The sequence below is a fragment of the Populus alba genome, chromosome 17, assembly GCF_005239225.2.
Source record: "Populus alba chromosome 17, ASM523922v2, whole genome shotgun sequence".
NCBI lineage: Eukaryota > Viridiplantae > Streptophyta > Magnoliopsida > Malpighiales > Salicaceae > Populus > Populus alba.
In genome coordinates, this window is record NC_133300.1 from 3938074 (window position 1) to 3952185 (window position 14112).

The 14112-nt window shown below is 33.1% G+C and overlaps 1 long non-coding RNA gene across 5 annotated transcripts in view; it reads left to right on the plus strand.

Annotated features, from left to right (window-relative positions):
* Nucleotides 1-13709, plus strand: part of LOC118041011 (uncharacterized) — a 48896-nt gene extending 35187 nt beyond the window's left edge. The window contains exons 1-6 of one of the 5 annotated variants that reach the window (XR_012168557.1): nt 8602-8785; nt 8884-9068; nt 9329-9739; nt 10102-11208; nt 12798-12881; nt 13209-13709. This is a non-coding gene — a long non-coding RNA (uncharacterized lncRNA). The other 4 variants (XR_012168558.1, XR_004686236.2, XR_012168556.1 and 1 more) reach the window with 4 other exon arrangements.
* The last annotated feature ends 403 nt before the right edge of the window (nt 13710-14112 follow it).

Here is a 14112-nt window from a genome sequence, read left to right on the forward strand (position 1 = left end):
AAGAGGCTCGCTGCTTGGGAACATATATATAGAGATACAGTCGTCTGATCTCCCTCAGGTCAGCACTAACTTGTTTTGTTCTCTGAAATGTCTAGTTTTTTTTAGATTTTACGTTGTGGAATTGTTTTAAGCTCTGCAGACATTACGTGCATGGTTCAATATATGTATAAGCATTCCAAGCTGGCTTCATCTTTCTTTCTTTTTTTGAGATAGTGCCAACATCATTTTCAATTCAATAACGAAACACAAATATCAAGTTAGCTTTTAGTTAATCCATTTTAATAAATAAAAAAAAAACTTAATTTATAAGATATAAAATATAATAGATATTAGGAGTGAGCATCGTTCAATAAATCCTAAATTATCCAAACCAATAGGGTATAAAATTTAGATAATTTAGTTTACCAGAATTACTCGACTTGTTTGATTGATTATAAAGATTCTGAGTAAAAAAACGAATAAGAAATCAAAAAATTCAGAAAATGACAATTTTCTATTCAAATTACCTAGATGCTAACCCTTGGTAGATTTTAAAAGGTGAGGTTATGTGTTAAGATGAGAGGGATGGAGGGAGGAGTGAAATAGAGTGTAGGAGACAGAGGAAAAGAGAATTGGTTGGAATTTAAAACAGATTGATTTAGAGCAGAAGAGGTGGATATGAAGAAAAATTGTATGTTTAAGTGATAAAAAGAGAGAAAAGAATGAGTTACATTGAGGGGGATACATAGAGAAGAAGAAAATGAGTTAGAGGAAGAGAGGTAGAAAAAAGAAGAAGAAAAAGTGTTATTGGTGAAAGATATAGAGTCGTCAAAAAGGACATGAAAGTTGAGTTATATGTAGGATATAAAGATTATTGATAGATTGTAAATGAGAAAAATAAAATAAAAATGTATGTGCAACAATGGAGCCATAAGGAGTCCTTTAAAATGTAAAGACATCTCTGGTTTAAATTTTATTTTTTGTATTTTTAACTCACATGCAAGTGATGACGAGTTTTCCTCAATGATTTGGTTCTTGGGAGTAGTTATTCACCAATTGATGGCATCTAAAAGTTTATGCCTTGAAATTTTGATGTAAATTTAAATTTAAATTTAAAAAAAAGATGTAAATTTTGATGTAAATTTAAATAAAAAAGATGTGACTTGAAATTTCAAAATTTTACATTTTTGTGATTGGTGCTACTAAATTCAGGAACATAAAATGTCATGAATAAAAAAGTGCCTTAATTTTGTGAAATAACACAGAAATTACTATATTAGTACATATATCTCAAAAAAAAATCAAAATTGAGCTATATATATACCCCTTCCATTCATTCTTGGTTTGTTTCACCGAACCTGCAGACCGGAAATGGTTAAACTCAGTACTGCATGTGCTTCAAGAATGAATATCGAATTTGAAGGAGCAAGAGCATCAAATGGGGAAGATTATGATATGACTAGAAATATTATGACACGGCTTAACATTAAGTTGGATTCGTCCCCACCTCAACAGGACCTGTCTGAGCGCTGTATCTACAAGGTTCCCAATTTGCTTAGAAACGTAAAACCGGAAGCCTACACTCCACAACTGATTTCAATAGGTCCTCTTCACCACGGCGATGCCAAACTAGAGATCATGGAAAGGGAGAAATTGATATGTTTTAGAGAGTTTAAAAGGAATTATAGGATGAGTGACGAGAGAATTATGGATCTTGTGAACATCATTCGGAATAAAGAAAAGAATATCCGACAATATTATTCAAAGAACTTCGACAAAATTGGGGGCATGGATTTCATAGAGATGATCCTGCTGGATGCCGTCTTCATTATTGAGTTTTTAAAGGAGTCAAATGATGTTGATGGTCCTAAGAATATAGAGCCTTGGATGATGTCCGACATAAAAGAAGACTTGAAGCTACTTGAAAACCAACTACCTTTCTTCATTATTGAGGAAATATATGACGAGGTCCATAGCGCTCGCCAAGAGTCACCAAGCATTCCTTTTCTTCGTCTTGCTACCTTACATTTTGGAAAGAAAGCGTTTTCAGATGAGGTAAAGGAAAGCAGGCACCTCACTGATTTACTTAGGAATTTAATGCTGGCTGGAGTCATTGAGAGACCTTTTACTTTTGATAAAAAGCTGAAATATAGCGCCGTCATGCTTCGCAAGGCAGGTGTGAGGTTTCGGGTCGCCGAAGAGAAATGCATGGTTAATATAAGATTTGAGAAAGGAGTGTTGGAAATGCCACGCTTGGAAGTTGATTACAGCTTCGAACGTTTTGTACGAAATATCATGGCCTTGGAGCAGTGCTACAAACCGTTTGAAGCTTACATATGCAGTTACATTAAGTTTCTGGACCATCTTATCAACAGTGCAGAAGACGTGGGTTTGCTAGTCCGAAAGGGAATCATTCTCCACTGGCTAGGTGACGATGCCGAACTTTCAAAAATGATTAACAAGCTTAACGAAAATATTGGCGAAACCTCCAGTTGTTATGATGATATCTGTAGTGAGATGAATGACCACTATGAGAGCCGCTTTAACCATAGAAAGGCAACCTTGAAACTTGTATATTTCACCAATGTTTGGAGAGGTACGGCAACTGTTGCAGCAGCTATCCTGCTGATCCTCACGTTGATACAGACTATCACTTCCTTAAAATCGGTATTCTAGGATTTTATCTTGTTTAGTTTCATTATTCCTACGTAATGATGGGCTGGATTGTTATTGTTTAGATTGCCGTTTCATTTTGGGTTTGTGTAGTTCTGAACTAATAACATCGTATCAAATTCTTGTTGTATTGTCCTAAAATTGAGTTTGTACTTGTTTCCTCTCAAAATTCTCTTCTTTTAAGATCAGCTTCAGATTAAACGAACCTGAATAATTAATGCATGATCTCGGTTTCAATATCCCCATCTCACCAACAACGAATTTATCAGGTTTTATATGTTGTTGATCACTTTTTCTCTTGTTTAATACCTGGATATTTTTTTATTATTATTATTTATCATGTAAGTCTTCAGTGATCTTAAAAAGACTCAAACTTGTAATTATTAAAAAATAAACCCAAAACTATTTCTTGATATTATACCCAGGAATTTTTTATTTTAAAAGGAAGTGGATAGCAGCAACGGTACTTTTCTATGTCTCTTATATAAATAGGAGATAGAGGGACCATTTCTTGTACTTGTACTATCTTCTATTTTTCATCTTTTCTGCTCATGAACAATTACATGTCCATATTTATTAAATCTGTCAGGTTTTATACAATCAATTTTCCTCCTGTTTAATACCTGAACTTTTTTAAAAAATCTTTTTAATGTAAGGTATTAAACCTTAAAATGTCTATAATAAGTGTTATGTTCAATAGAATGTTGTTACTAAACATAGAGATGGATGTACCTAAATATCTAAATGCATATGTGAAGGATGAGACTTGGTTTTCACATGTGAGATTTGGGTATATAAATTTTGATAGCTTGAAGATAATGGAACAAAAAAAATTGTTAAAGGGTCTACCATCTATTATACATCCAAATCAGTTATGTGAAGGATGTTTAATGGGTAAGCAATTTCATAAGAGTTTTCCGAATGAGGTTACATCAAGAGCAAGTCAACCCCTACAAGAAATATGTATCGATGTTTGTGGTCCCATCAAACTATACTGAAATTTCAGCAAAGTCTCCTCTATACCAGGAGATTCCACATTATCGACTAGAACTTGTTCTCAATTTAACAGTCATCAAACACAACTTAAACATCATCCAATCATCTTGGACATTCTTGTATCAATGGAATTAAAATAACATTCAATCCCATATTCCAACACTTCCATCATTGTAATTTATTTATCATCTAAATTTATAAATAAATATACAGATTATCATAAAAACATCAGAAGTTAATTATATACATTCATAATTTTGTCATAACAAAGAGTTATAAATCATAAAAATTGATTAACATATTCTAATTTAAATAGTTTAGTAGGGGAAAAAAAATTCACGTTTCTTGCATGCCAAGTAGATATTACAAAAGAAATATAGATTACATAATTATTAATTTTAACAAAATTAGATCCTATATATTTATCAATTTGCTCATAGGGGAAGTACCTTTAATTTAATTCAACATAAATATGGCAAAGTTACTTAATAAACAAAACAAACAGCCTTAAATTTTGCTTTCATTGCAACTATATTATTTCATTGTCAATTATTTCTTTTACAAACCAATTAATCTTAATTAATTCAATACAAATTGTAGTCACCCTCAACCCTGAGTTACCGACCCATTTTTGGGTCTTCGCTCACGCATTTGGATATTTATTTTCATCCTTCATATCTAGGAGATAATCCGTTGTCAGGCAATTAAGTCTCTCTACCTATTTTTTGGGTGCTAGTTTCCTCACTAGTTAATTAGTTCCTCCACCTATTACCGGATATTAGTTTCATTTATGAGAAAATATCTCCCATGCTTATTATTGAGCACGAGTCCCCTTACCAGGAAACTAGTTCCTTCGCTCATTATCGTAGTTCCATTACCAGGAAGCTAGTTCCTTTGCTTATTAGTGAGCACTAGTCCCATTACCGGAAAGCTAACTCTTTATCTTCAATTTTTCCACATGAATTAAAATTCTACATTGATAATTGATTTACTTTTAAAAACTTGATAAATAAAAGAATTAAAGTGTTAAACACCAACCTATTGTTGAAGCTCCTGGCACGTCCCCCTGCTGCTAAAGTTATAAAAATAAATGTACCACTGTTAATATTAAGACCTCTCCTGTACCAACAGGTATACATCATTATATTTCATTTCACTCTTACTACCTTAACAATTTAGTTCTAATATTACGACAACTCTTAAACAAAAATAAATGTTAGCCAACCCCGATCAATCTATCTTAACCATTTAAAACACAGTTTCTTATTATAATTGTATCTAAAGTTATAAAAATTCAGTTTTGGACATGACTTGTTTCTTATGAAAGCTAAGATTTGAAATTGTCCATTACAATTTTCAGCTTGACCTCCCCTCAGATTTTGATCTATATTTGGATTTTTAGAGTTCCAAATTAAGCAATGTCAATCTTGCTGGAAAACTAACACCTCAGGTTATAACTCCTATGAAGAAAAGTATCTTAAATTTTATCATTTTCATGCCCTAATCTACTTTATACTTTAAAAGACAAGGCTATCCAGTTTTCCTTTCTATGGCTTTACAATAAACCGAACATTCTTATTCAATTTCTCACCATTCAAAACAATCCTTACCATGTTATTTACATTATAACATCATTAAATACAACTTTATAAAACTTATCAACCCAGCTCTTATTTATTTAAAATAATCAAAACTATTTCAAGAAAAAAACATGCTTATGGTAGGAATCCATACCAAATGTACATTCCACAATATTAGCATAGTCGTATATACTTCCAATTCATCACAAACATTTATCATAATTCACACTAACAATAGTAGTGTAATGAGATAAAAATGTATATTTTCCATTAATTTACCCCTTATATGCAAAATCAACCAATCACAACTATTCTCATCTCTAAGTTCTACAACCATTCTCAAGGTCTCAATTCACAATGAAATTAACCCCATCTTTTCATTTAATTCTCAAGTCCCCCCCCCCCCCGATGATTTTCTAATTGATTTCTCCTCTTATCATTTCATTTCAATTTTTCCCTTGTCATTAAGTTTTAATTCCCTCAATTTTAATTTAACTCATTTTATTTTCAGGTTAAAATTTTTAACATTTCATAAAGAATTTAATCGAGAGTTTATATTAAAGTTGCACAACGCCTTGTATAGATTGAAGCAAGCCCCTCGGGATGGCTTTTTTTAAAAGAATGGACTTGTTAAATGCCCTTATAAATATGCTATCTATGTGAAGATAAAAAAATAAAAATAAAAAAGTAATGATACTCTTATTGTATGTTTGTATGTTGATGATTTGATCTTTACAAGAAACAATCCAAAGATGTTTGGAGACTTCAAGCAAGCAAGAAATCCGGTATTTCATGATAAAAGAAAGCATATTAACAAAAGATTTCATTATCTATAAGATTATATTGCAAACAAGAAAGTTAAAGTCAAGAACGTGAAGACACAAAACCAAGTAACAGATATATTCACAAAGTCACTCAAATATGATGTTTTTATCAAGATAAAAGATGTGTTGGGAGTTATGAAGAAATCAAGTTTAATGGGTGTTGAAAATAAATCAGATTTTGGTTTTGAAAAAAAGAGGAACCGGTCCACCGGTTAGAATAAATTCAAATGGTTGACCATTTCAATTAGCAAAATATATTTTTTATTCAGATTATGATTTTTTTATATTAGTTTAATTCTTTGATTGACTATGATTTTGTGCCTATAAAAAGGCTTGTAATTTAGCATTAGAAAGCAACATAAAAAATTGAGAGAATAACTTAATAAAAATATGCATTCCTCTCAATTTTCTTTTTGTTCTTGAGTTTTTGAATTTGCATTACTATTTTGATCTTATACCACACATGTTCTTCTTCCAACAAAAATCAAACATTTAATTTGAACAATTTAAAATTATAATACTTTTACTTGACAAATCAGCCCATGTTGGTAGATGTCTACACAGTTCCAATCTAGGAAGCAAGAATTGGTTTTGTCAAGTAATTAAACATTGTATAAACTGAATGATACTTAGTTTTTTTTTTTAATATTATTGAATTAAGTAATAACTTTACTATGTTCTGCTAGATGTAGTTTATCGGCTTTACATTATGAGCCCTGCTCTCTCTACGTTGCTTTCCAGCTGAGTCTGCGTGGTGGCCAAAAGGAGTGACCCTGCGTCGTGCAGTCGGTGCTCAACAAAGCATGTGTGAATAGTGAAGTAGTAGATAAGGCAGTGAAGGAGATAATGTCAGGTGAGAAAGCAGAGGAAACGAGGAGCAGAGCAAATAGTTTTGGGGATATGGCAAGGAAAGCTGTTGAAGATGGAGGCTCATCTTACAATGATTCTAGTCCGGTGGATTTTACGAGTGATATATAGGGAGACGATCTGTAATTCACCCATCTGTTCTTAAAATGTCTCATCCACCAAGAATACTATCCTGAATGGCAAATGGAATTGGTAGCAGTCTTGATGCTCTCTTCCTGAACAGATTGAATCACGGCGGGCCGAGCATCGGCGGAGTCTGTACTCCTCCGCTGTAAAATACATAATATGTGCTCAGAGAATGATGATCTTGCTCCTTATCTAGACATTTGCAATCTCGGAGTTTTTGCGTTCATTTTACTCTTTCCCGCCCCTTATCTTGGAGTTTTTGCTCTTTTTGCAAATTATTTCCTAGCTCAAAAGGGATTCTACTTGCTTGAAAATAATACTAATCAAATCAATTTAGAACTCAGAACTCCTCAAGTGAGAGACCAAGTTCTTCGAGGTTGAGTTGTTGTCTCCAAGGCTATTTCTGTCACATATAAAGCCTTTTAAATCTCGACTCTTCTTCTCCTTTTCCTTATGGGAAACTCTCTTTGTCCAGTTGCCACAAGAACACTGCCTCTGTTTTCTAGCTTATAGAAAATGGAGTTCGATGGTGGTTTTATCTTGTAAATAATTATGATTTGTGAGTGTTTTTATTCTAATTGACTTATAGTTTTTAAATAGATTAACAGATGTTTTGGAGTTAACAATAAGTTTATTGAGATTTTTATAATGTTTTTCAAAAATATATTTAGATAAAAATATATTAAAACTTAGTATTTTAAGATACAAAAACTTTGATAATGAAAAATATGGTTATAGTATACTTTAGACATAATTTTCAAATCTGACCAAGAATCTTACCGAAAAAAAAAATATTGGACATTGGTTCCTAAGTTAACTCATGGGTTAATAAATTATTTTTTAATTATTTTTATTAAAACAACACCATTTTATTTTTTAAAAAAAGTATTCTTGATATTAATCTAGTCATGTCTATATTAGGCATGAGCAAATCAATTAATTCAGGTTAATATCTTTTTATAATTCAACTTAAAACTCAAATTAATTTGAGCTCTCAAATATTAATTTTTCGGATTAACTTGCTAAGATAAGCTATATTTAACAAATGTATTTTTAAAACATCCTATGAAAATAAAAGATACAAACTAAATTCATTGAGTGCTTGCTTTGTGGTAATAATTCTTTTTTTAAATATTTTTTACTTAAAAATATATTAAAATAAATTTTTTATATTTTTTAAAATTTTAATTTTAATATCAGCATATCAAAATAATTTAAAAAATATAAAAAACTTAATTAAAAATTTAAATTTTAAGCAAACAATATTCTAATCACAATATCAAACACATTCTAATCTCAAAATATGTTTGGCAAATTAAGAATATGTTTAGTACCAGTTCACTATTGTTTTTATAAAATTTTAATTTTTTTTTAAATTAATATATTTTTTTATTTTTTTATATGTTAATATTAAAAGTAAATTTTAAAAATTAAAAATATATATTATTTTAATATATTTTAAAATAAATAAAAAATATTTTAAAAAATAATAACCCAAAATTGATTTGATTGCAATTTGAAATGAAAACGAGGCAAAAATGTCACGTGCGATCCAGTTTATGTGACAGAGAAAATGGAGAGAGATTGCGAGACAGCATTGGAGACCTGCTAAAATTCACTCTTGAATCCCACGTTAAACAAACGCTAGAATTCAATCTGGGACTCTCCAAAGAGTTCTGCATTGACCTCCTAGAAGAAGACCCAAATGACATGTCATGTCATGTAACTGTCCAGCAACGGGTAATGAAAAACCGTATAAAAAAGTTTTCTGTTTTTTTTTTTTCAATTATTTGATTAAAGATTTGATTTTTATGCATAAATAATTGAATGGACTGCAGATTCTTTCGATGGGGTCGCTCAATATCCTTTGTATAAGCGTTTAGCTTTGTATCATTCTGTAAAGTGTGGTGCTTTATGGAGAACTCATGTGAAGATGATGTTTTGTGAAGAAGATAGTAACTTGAAGTAGAAATAAGAGAATTGGAATCAGTTGATTAAAGAAAAGGGACTTGAATTGATAAATGTAAGCATTTTCTGTTGGTTATTGAGTGTTTTTAATTAATATTGATTGGTGATTTACGGGTTTTTCTTTGTCGGGTTTTGGAGGGTGTATTTTGTGAAATTCATGTTCAAGAACCTTACTTTTCACTCTTGAAAGGTGTTGTTTTTGTTTCTTTGATATTTGGTTTTTCCATGTTTTTTAGTTTTCATTTTTTTAATATATTATCTGCTGTTTATGTGGTTCAAGACATTTTCTTTTGTAACCTGGGGTTGTGTGTGTAGATGGGAGCAAAACAGTCGAAGGAAGGTGTGCTACTGGTGATTACATAATGTAGATGGTTTGCCATATGCTTCAAGTACATCATCATGAATATTTGCAAGTTTATGATTGTGCAACCTTTGAAGAACTCTCTGCAAGAAAGTGGATGAATGTCTTTATTTTCTTATATATTTTTGTAGCTTATATTCAGTTTGTTTTGCTATAGAATTGGGCTGGGAGATGTGATACTCATAAACAAAACTGTGGCGAGTTGAGCCCGCATTGTCGAGATATATTCATTCATTTATATTTTCAGTATGTGCTATATACTTTTATCTGTTTCCTGAATGTTCACAGATATGCTTCATTTTTTAAGATGTTGCAAGCTGAGAGTCTCGAGAAAGTCATTCCTGGAGTTAAAACTGTTCAAGAAGGTAAACCTAGTTCTGTGTTGATGTTTATGCGTTGCTGTCGAAATGATGTTCTCAGTTGAGACATAGCGAGGATGACTTGCTAGAATAAGCTGTCATACCTCGTAACTGCCTATAATGCTGGGAAAATCCAAGATTTTAGTTTGGCTAGTTAGGGATAAGGAGTAGGGTTTCTGTTATTTGTGCATAATAGTTACTGGGTTGTAAACTTCTAAATATTTCGGTTTGCATTTGTGCAAGAATCTTTACACTCCTTGCTGCCAGAAATCATTTTAAATCTGTATTGTTTGAAATGAGAGACTTGTTGAAAAAATTGTTACTGGTGATTGCGTTCTTGAATTTATAAGGTCTGAATTGTATAACAGGGCAAACCAGGTGTCAAGATTTATAGGAAATTATATGCAGAAGAAAAGGAAGTGTCTAATGGTGTCCTGGCAATCTGTGTTTCAAAACTGGCTGCCCAGACATACCTTTCTCTGGCAAGCATACTGTTTGTGAGTTCTTCCTGACCCTTTTGATTCCTATGTTTCATGTGTGGGACTTAAGTTTAATTTTATAATGGAGATCTTTGGGATACAGATGTGACATGATATTTATCATGTGGATCATGTTTTGAAATAGTCATACCTGTAAAATGGCTTTTAGAGTTGAAAGTTCTGGTTATTTTGGTGTCTCTACTGCGGGGATTGAGTTATGGAGGTGTTCAAAGTCAACTGGGTACTGCGGGTACTGATTGAACAGTTTCTAATGCCCTAACTATTCCAAGATCGACACTTCTCTCATCCTTCATTTTTCCATATAATCTGAATGTAAGATCATGGTACATAATGAATTGTTTCATGCCGTAAGCTATCTCAAGAGATTTTTTTTTAGCTTTTTCTGGGCCCTATGATAAGAAATTGGGTTGCATTGAATTGATCTGTTCAAAATTTGGATTCAATAGAAACTCATAGTAGAGAAAGCTCATAGGAGAATTTACTTATCTATTAAAATGCAAACAATGAATATTCTAGGGAGAGCAATCATCTACCTTGCTTTTTCTTAATATCTGATATGTTAATCTATTTATCTTGTTCCAATTTAGTCATCCGTGAGAGAATTATTTTGTACAAAGGGAACAATTTCTTGCTTGCTGGACTTAATATTCATGTTGCCTTTAAACCCCTCAAGTAGTGGCAACCAAGGTTGATTTTCAGCATTCTTTGTGGGTACATTTCCTAACGTTTTTTTCCTTTTTGTTAAACTGTCAAGGAAGCAGCTGTCTTCTCAGTTCATTATATGTTTGAGCAGGTTTATGCATGCCAATTGTAGAATTGTTTCAAGCTTGATTTTGTAAATATATTGTGGCTCATGATTCTAAGGTTTTTTATTTATTGGCTTGAGATCAAAGGCAGTGCCTTGGCGAAGCATGCTGAAAGGAGCAGTGATAGATTTCAGTCCACTAACCGCTTGGGGCGTTCTTGGTGGAAGTGGTGAGTACCTTTTAGGATTTCAGTCCTTGAACTAGATTTCTTACTTCATTATTCTGTATGGAAGTTATCTTACAACTAACCGCTTTGCAAGACTTGTCATTCATTTCTAGATTTGTCAGTGACACAAACATCGCCCACTCACACTCAACGACCACTGTTACATAGATATTCACTTTCCAATTCCATTTGCAGTACTATGGTTCAATATTATAGTGGTAATCTTAGTGCTATAGCTAGGTTTCTCTTGAGGAAATGAAGACGAAACCTCTTTGATATGCATTTGAAAACTCTTTCTGCAAATTATAAGGTCAAAGGTTCAAACTTTTTCCAACAACCAAACACCCATAAAACTCTTGCTAAATGCGTCACTTATTATAAGAAAATGGATGTGTCTTGCAAGTCACATGGTTGTGCAGGGCTATGGTCCATTGTTAAGGAATTGAGTTTCTCATGACCAAAAAGAACACATGGACTTTTCTTTTGTTGGCCTTACCATTGCATGCTTGGTGACTATCTAATATATTATCATGACTTTTATCTTACTAAATTCTATCAAAAAATAGGCTTGGAATGGATGTTATAAATCGCTTAATAGCTGCTTCTTGCTGGCAAAACATTCATGCTGTTCCACAACACGGGGCTGTCTTTGGGATAAGGGTAGTTGATGGTTATGGAGCACCATGTTGATCTAAGGATGGAACGAAGGTATATTTATGCTATTGTAGTGATCCTTGTAACTTCATGTATACTTGCATTGATGGATAACGTGCTAGGAAACAGAAAAACATGTACAGATGAATAAGGGTTGGCTTAGGCTTAAAACATGCTAAATTTTCAAGAAAAACATGAAAGTTATCCTAATTGAGGCCTCCTTTTTCTTGTGGATAAAAGAACAAATTCCAAAAATCTGGAGAAGACATCCAAAAGAGAAGAATAAGAGAGAGAGCACCAAAGGCAATGTATAAGGGCACCTAAATCCCATTAAGACCCTATTCTATTCTATACTGTTCTCTGTACAATATCTTGGTACGCTGCTGAGTACTCCTAATCTGAGTGCATATAACGATGGATTCCTCATGAAATCGACAGATTGGTGAATCCAATCAGCTATCAGAGTAGCTTATTGTGAGATTTGCATGGTTTGTACAAGAGAGTGGAATTAACAATTGACTTTCAGTGTTCTTAAATTGACTGCTCAAAAGTGCCCATATATTATTGAAAAGCATTTTCCATCGGATTATATTATTTGAGCTGAAAATTAAAAGAAGAGATTCACAGAAATCAGTTGCTATAAGTCCCTCCACTCATTGACAAACAGTAAGGTAGGCAGTTCCACCATCTAGATTTTGTGGCACGGCCCTCCATTCCCAACTCTCTCGCAGCTGGTTTACTGGTGCTAATGGTAGTTTTAGGAAAGCATGCATATAACTGTTTCTGTTAGTGCTAAAACCTATTATTGGATTGTAAATTTTGTCCTAAAAAACGCGTCCTGTAACAATGCAAATTCTGTTGGCTTTTTGCTGACACAGAACCTGACCCTGTTATCAATGCCCAAGTTTCAACTCACCCATTGTTTTTGTTCATTTCAGTTCATTTCACTCAAAGAAATGGAAGCATTAGTTTGCTTGAGGGGGCATTTCGACTGGCATCCTTGAACTATATACTGTCTCATAGTAATGCCTTAGCCCTACCCTCGCTTTCCTTTTGTGTCATTTCAGTTTATAGGATTTCTTGAACTACTCATGGAAGATGGTCACTTAAAGGGATTGGAGCATAGTTTGTGTGAGGGGGCATTCCTAGTGGTGTCCTTGATCTGTAAAATTGTCATCATGATAGCAACTTGAATACAAAGTTTTCAAAGAAATGATATCTTAATAGCAGTGCTCAGTTCCATCTCATGATACTGACTGGGACTTTAGAGATCATTGATCTTTATTGATGTTCAATCTCTGCTTGATTTAAAACTTGAATAGAAATTATTTCTGAGCTTGGCTGGTCAGGGGCAATAATCGTTATGGCACTAGCATTGGTTTGGTGGTATCTATGCACATCTTGATGTATCGTATGGGAAAGATATCATAGGTTTGCAATCATTCCTTAAGTAGCTATCACTCGGTAACATGTCCTGCCTCGTACTCACATGTTCTTTGTTTATGTGACAGATGTATTTATATTAAGGTCGAGAAGCAACCTATATAGAGTGTGACATGTCACGGTACAGGTTATTCAGGCAACCTGGAAGAATTTTTGAAAATTTTGATTGATGATGGCACCAAGATTGCATCAATATTATCTCAAGGCAGTAGCAGATCAAGGGCTGATCGCAGTCGGCAAGTGCTTGTGCATATTACAACTGTTAAATGAACCATCCTTGTCAACCCCTCCCTCCATTAACATTTAGTGTATGTAATTATCTTGGGGACAGTTGATGTTAACATTTTTAAGGATTCTCAAAAGCATGCAACATACACCGGCTAAGGACAATTGATGTTTTCCCCTCACTTTGTTACTTCTCTCTAATTATCTGAATGGTCGTGCAGTTTGGATTTATTGCTTTAGCACTGTTGATATTTGAAGTTCTTCTATTGTCAATCTATTAGCCCCATATGTCTCCTGGTCTAGCATGAATGTCACTTCATTTTCTCATGAACACCGTGGTGTCATGGTTCCATCAATTTCTTTAGAATAAGGTTGATGTGGTTAAATCTCCTTGTGTTTGTAAGTGGTGTTCGTCCTCTTGTTTAAACTTAAATGCGTAGTTGCTACAAGATTTCTAAAAGATACAGAATAATGAGAGCTGCATGGAGAAGATTGCAAACACAAATACTAGGGTTTCATTGATCTGACACTGATGTTACCTGCTTTGCACTCCTGTTTTAGGTGCTTTAGGTAGTCCATCGTCGG